The 6,876-nt window shown below is 41.6% G+C and overlaps 1 protein-coding gene across 1 annotated transcript in view; it reads right to left on the reverse strand.

Annotated features, from left to right (window-relative positions):
• LOC131140248 (calpain-1 catalytic subunit-like) overlaps positions 1 to 6,876 on the reverse strand; it is a 59,285-nt gene that overhangs the window by 47,813 nt on the left and 4,596 nt on the right. The gene's annotated exons all lie outside the window — the stretch shown is intronic.

Raw genomic sequence — 6,876 nt, forward strand, 5'->3', positions numbered from 1 at the left:
TTACATACTCACTCGACATGCCCATGTGTTAACATTTTTAGGTGTCTGGAACAGATTAACTGGATTTACATTATTTTCTATGGGAAAATCTGCTTTGGTTAGAGTCCGTTTTGGTTTGAGCTAAACTGTCCATCACAAACATATAAACTATGTGTGCTACAATAAGCATCAAACAATTTGCTGATTGTCTAAGTGGGAATGTTGTCCTTAAATTACTCCAGTACAGGGGTCTCAAACTCAATTTACCTGGGGGCCATTGGAGCTAGGGTCTGGGCGAGGCTGGGCCGCATCAGGTTTTCCAAAAAAAAACAAAAAAAAACGCATTTATTAAAAACAGAAAAATGAATAAACTTTGTTTTGGTTCCGATTTTCTACAATAAAAGCTCTGATAAAACATTCCACTGTTTTTTTTCACATTAAAATGAACAAAGCATTATTAGAGCCCTGTAGACATGACAAAACACGACTATAGTCACATTTATACTCTTTTTATTTACAACATATTGCGCAACTGCAGGGTCTTGAGACGCATGCTAACTCGCAAACTAGCGACCTAAACGGTAGCCTTCAAGTTATTTCCTTTCAACTTAAATAGCCAAAAACTTACCACTTCCACATGGATAGGGAGGATAACTATTAACAGTTATTTAACCTTTAACATGAACATTAATCAAACGTAATAATTTTTTCTGGGTACATGATACCATATGGCATCCATATCAAACTTTACACTTTCATATCAAGGCGGGGGCCTGGGTGTATGCGTAATGTCATAAGGCTAGCCCATTTAATCCATTAAACACCGCTAACCCTGCTGGGACAAAAGAGGCACAGTCAGACAATGATGAGCTTGTTCCTGAACTTCCCGACTGATTTTCCTTTCAAATGATTCCAATAACATTGGTCTACAGGCAAAACGCTTCTGTAACGAAAGTGGTTTAGTGTAGGTCGTTAATAAAGAAATAGTAAATCAGAATAGGAAGTAGGACAATTGTACACAAGCAACCTGTCTGTACGTTCCAATACACTCATTTTAATTTTAATACGTCTGTACAGTTTTGACGTAAAATGTTTTGGAACATCTTTCTCTTAGAAGTGCACAAAATACGAGTAGCAGAAATTGACTTTTTCATCTCCAAGGCAGATATTTATAAGCAGCTGGTGACAAACCTCCTGAAGTCCTTCAAAGCAACACTAAAGTTATTTAACTGATGATCTTGGAGTCTGCAGTGTTTTAGAAATGGCTCCAAAAGAACGAAAGAATTTCGAAATTCCGCTTGCCTTACAAATGCAATCTCAATGGATGGCGTTTTTCACGAATAACTCCCGAACAGAAGGTTGTATCGATGATTCGATCAACATGATTCTGGGAGTCACTTCCGATTGTGGAAGTCTGTCCTTCGCCCTTATATGCTCACCCTAACCCTCTAACCTTAACCCGAACCCTCATCTTGATAGGACTTACCGTTCTTGAGTTTTGTCCAGTTGTTCCAGTTGACTCAGAATGATCTGAAACACCCAACATGATTCTCGCGCCTACCCCTCCGGGTGGCAACACCTAGTTCCCGGGTGAATTATGTTCCGGGGTGAATTATGTCCCGGTAACCGGTAATCACTACAGCGTAAGTTTATTTTTATTTACTGTAGTACAAAATGTATTGTAGTACAAAAGCATGCTAGATACGCAATCCATGAACTCAAGGAGAAAATTACATGCCATATCAAAGATCCGCCCACTTTTAATGCGGTTCGGCGCAGGATCGGATATATGGATAGTCCGGTTATATCAGTATTTTTTCCGACTCCCGAGAATATCGATATAATGAGACTTTACTGTAGTTTATTTGCTTTTATTTATGTTCTTGGTTCTTTAAGAGCGTCCTCATCCAAGCAATGCGCATACAGTAGACGCTTACACTGTGTTTTGGAAACCATTGGAAATCTGTCCCTTGTATGGGCCAAGTTTAGGGTCTGGTCCCATTTATAGAGTCATTATAATAAAAGTCTGGGTCACATCGAAGACTCGACTGGGATTTTCCACTCCTCAACACATGTTGAGGCACTATTTTGACACAGAGGTTTCAGATTTCAGATGCATGTACACAGAAAGTAGTACAGTAAGACATGAAGAAAAAAACTCTGAAGAAAGAATAAATGTGGAAAACACAAAAGCATTTAACAACGTCTGGAATTGTGCGGCATTGTTTGATGCGACTCGGTTCTCAGATTGCTGTAGGAATGTTATTCTGGATTTGTCTCATGCTACTTCAGCCAGGTAACTTTGAAATGGCGTTACTCGTGTAGTAATTCAAGCCCATTCCAAAGATAAAAAGCATTCTAGTTTCAATACTGACTTATGGAATGTTGGGTAAATTAGAAAAAAACATAAGTGTATGGATGCATATGGCCAGACTCATTTTTATGTTGTGAGTGTAAATGCATTAACACATTTGTGTGTGTGTATATATATATATATATATATAACATCATGACAGTACCCCCTCCCCAAAGGGCGTATCCCAGATGTCCCAAAGTTGACCTTCATCCACAGTGGGACAGCTGAACCAAACAAATCCAAATGGAGGATGTTTCATTAATCTATATAAACATATATATATATATATATATATATATATATGAATAGACTGACTGAATAGAAAGTACTCAAATTAAGACCAGGTGTGCATAAACACAAAAATAAAGGCGGCTGAAAATGATGCAAAACAGAACAAAACAGTATGGCATGAACACCAGAACCGAAAAAGAAACAAACCGTCAAGCGGATCATGACAGTACCCCCCTCCCCCAAAAGCGAATCCCAGATATCCCAAAGTTCCCTTTCATCCACAGTGGGTGGAAGCAAGTCCGGCGGATGAAAGCAGCCTGACTTCAAACTACTGACATATAACAGGTAAGTACAACAGATCTCATTGGTTAACATAGAAACGGGGCGGGGCAAATAAAACTGAAAAGTGAGGACAGATGAACCAAACAAATCAAAATGGAGGATGTTTTATTAATCTGAAAATGATGCAGAACCAAACAGTAAGTGGAACAAACAAAGGCATGAACCACCAGAACTGAAAAAAAAACAACCCCAAACCGGATCATACCAGTACCCCCCTTCCAAAAGATCCCAGATGTCCCAAAGTTCACCTTCATCCACAGTGGGACCAAACAAATCAAAATGGAGGATGTTTCATTAATCTGAAAATGATGCGGAATGAAACAGTAAGTGGAACAAATAAATTCATGGATCATGGATCATGGATAAATTAGCGGATCATGACAGTACCCCCCTCTGTCATGATTCTAGTACCTCCCGAAATTGTTTTGCTTTTGCTTCGTGTTTGACCTTTTTTTTAATAGTACATTAGTATTCATTTTGTTCCAATATCTTATCTTTTTCAAGTATAAATGACCAGTATCAGACTTGGTATCGGTAATATTGGTCCTGCTTGATATCATTTTTCCATACTAACATGTTGAGCCCCCGCCCCCACGTGTTATATAAGCTGAATCAAAGCGATCCCATCGGGATCGTCTTATTGGTCTTGGCGTGCCGTGGCAAGGAGGAAAATGTGAGCGCTCACAGAGGGCATATGATCGCCGTCGTGATTATCAAACGAATGACAACAACATCGTTACAATCTGCCGGAATATCTTCAGAACGGAGCGTTCATAAACAGGAAGGGAATTCTCTTCTTGTGGGAAGGAGCCAAAAAAAGACAAAACGGTCCTGACAATATGTTGGAATGAGACTGAGGTGAAAGGCTGGGAGGAGTGAGACCTCCGAGCCTTTAGAGCCAATTTGAGAACCTTGTGATGCAAAACCAGTCCTCGGCAACGGACAGTTCCCATGGCAACAGCGATCTGCTAAAGTTCCTTGTTGACAAATGACAGCTCTCCTTTCCTCAGCACTCACTTGGCGATGCATGTGCCTTTGTGTGTCTTTTATTTGGCAGGACCCCATATGGGGTTCATTTTCTTACACACACACACACACACAGGGGCGGCTTCCTACTTTTCCCTAATGACCTCAGTCGCAGTTATTTGTTCCTGTATGCAGTATACTTTACATATATATGTATTTGCAGTCTTAGTAGAATAATGAACAGCATGTTCCTATATTGACAATCGTTTCAGTCTGTTCCATTATTGACTAGAACCGTAGTCAAGCCTCTAGAGTCAAAGAGTCAAAGATTGCTGTCGTCATCCTAACCAGAACCCTCATCTCACTTACCGTTCTTGAGCTACAGGGTTTTGTCCACCCTGGATAAGACCTCATTAACCCTTATGCTTAACCCTAACCCTAACCCTGACCAAAAACCACAACAGAGATCCAAAAATGTTACATTAAAAGTAGGGTCCAGTTGACTCAGAATGGTCTGAAACGCGCTCCCAACATGATTCTGGGAGTCACTTCCGATTGTGGAAGTCCCTCCTTCACCCCTTTATGCTAACCCTAACCCCTAACTCTCGAACCCTAACCAGAATCCACAACTGAGATCCAAAAATTTTACATTAAAAGTAGGGTCCAGTTGACTCAGAATGGTCTGAAACGCGCTCCCAACATGATTCTGGGAGTCACTTCCGATTGTGGAAGTCCCTCCTCCACCCCTATATGCTAACCCTAACCCCTAACTCTCGAACCCTAACCAGAATCCACAACTGAGATCCAAAAATGTTACATTAAAAGTAGGGTCCAGTTGACTCAGAATGGTCTGAAACGCGCTCCCAACATTATTCTGGGAGTCACTTCCGATTGTGTAAGTCCCTCCTCCACCCCTATATGCTAACCCTAACCCCTAACTCTCGAACCCTAACCAGAATCCACAACTGAGATCCAAAAATTTTACATTAAAAGTAGGGTCCAGTTCACTCAGAATGGTCTGAAACGCGCTCCCAACATTATTCTGGGAGTCACTTCCGATTGTGGAAGTCCCTCCTCCACCCCTATATGCTAACCCTAACCCCTAACTCTCGAACCCTAACCAGAATCCACAACTGAGATCCAAAAATGTTACATTAAAAGTAGGGTCCAGTTGACTCAGAATGATCTGAAACGCGCTCCCAACATGATTCTGGGAGTCACTTCCGATTGTGGAAGTCCCTCCTCCACTCCCATATGCTAACCCTAACCCCTAACTCTCGAACCCTAACCAGAATCCACAACTGAGATCCAAAAATGTTACATTAAAAGTAGGGTCCAGTTGACTCAGAATGGTCTGAAACGCGCTCCCAACATTATTCTGGGAGTCACTTCCGATTGTGGAAGTCCCTCCTCCACCCCTATATGCTAACCCTAACCCCTAACTCTCGAACCCTAACCAGAATCCACAACTGAGATCCAAAAATGTTACATTAAAAGTAGGGTCCAGTTGACTCGGAATGATCTGAAACGCGCTCCCAACATGATTCTGGGAGTCACTTCCGATTGTGGATGTCGAGTGGTTAGCGCGTAGACCTCACAGCTAGGAGACCAGGGTTCAATTCCACCCTCCATGTGATGATAAGCGGCAGAAAATGAATGAATGAATCAATCAAGGCGGGGGGCCTCAAACTAGCATCCCACGGACCACATTTGGCCCGCGTGCCACAAGTTTGAGACCCCTGTTGTAGAATATTCTTGTACATGGGTACAACCTTCCTGTATGTCTTTAGTGGGATTTTGGACCATTCTCAGTACTCTTGACTCGGCCATTCTAGGATGTTGACATCAAATATAGCAGTAGTATACATAGTATAGTAAGTACTTTCACAGTACCATATACTGCACCTGAGAGAGAGAAAGATGCGAGGTAGTATCAGACAAAGATGGAGTCTTTGCCTGAGAGACAGGATGCCAGCATGCCCTGCGGCACAAAGTGTCATGAATAGATGATCTCTCATCCTCACCTAACGTCACATGTTCACACCAGATGTGTGATTTCACACACACACACACACACACACACACACAATATGCATCACAATGGCTTAGCGGCTTTCAAGCAATCTGAATTAATGTCATCCAAGACGTGCACAATTCCAGCAGAAATCCAGTAATTAGGGCAGTCATGCTGAGCGCTATTACTGCATCAAAGGAACATTTCACTGTCCAATGTCGGCGAGGCCCCATTGCACCAGCAGATAAGAGTATTTTTAACAGCCCATAATAACAAAGTGAGCGGCTTTCAAAAATTGCCGCCCCGTCTTGGACCCTTCATTTGCATGCTCGTGAGGAACGGCGCAGGTCGGAACGCAGAAAAACGCACACACACGCTGAATGAATGCCAACGCTTTCAGGATGAAGAGTTTTAATAGAGAAGAGAAAAGAAAGCACTTTGTTTTTTTTACTTGACACATCACAGAACATCACCTTTATGTTGTTTTTCATTACACATTTCATAACACTTTATTTTTTATTTATTTATTTTTTTGCTTCAGTACGTAGCTTTGTGTAATTCTTTCTGTGAAACAAAATAATACCACTGATATACACAGGATTTTTTTTAATCCTTTCCTTATTTGCTGGAATATTTGAGTCACAGTTGCTAAAATGAACATTAGTGATGTTTTAGTGTCGCTTTCAACATGAGATGAAACGCAAGGAAGACAAGCTTAATATAAACGATTCCATACCTGGCAAAATAACAGGGGGGTTCGCTTGTTCCAGAAACCTACCAGAGGGCATGTGATTTATTATTTATAGCTGTTCTTTTGACGAGTGGTTAGCACGAGTTCGATTCCTCGCACACTCGCTGTGTGGAGTTTGCATGTTCTCCGGTTTCCTCCCACATTCCAAAAACATTCATTCATTTTCTATCCTCCAGAAAGTCGCAGGGGGTGCTGGAGCCTATCCCAGTTGTCTTCGGATGAGAGGCGGGGTGGCCA

The sequence above is a fragment of the Doryrhamphus excisus genome, linkage group LG14, assembly GCF_037039965.1.
Source record: "Doryrhamphus excisus strain RoL-2023G ecotype Guam linkage group LG14, RoL_Dexc_Guam_v1.1, whole genome shotgun sequence".
Taxonomy (NCBI): domain Eukaryota; kingdom Metazoa; phylum Chordata; class Actinopteri; order Syngnathiformes; family Syngnathidae; genus Doryrhamphus; species Doryrhamphus excisus.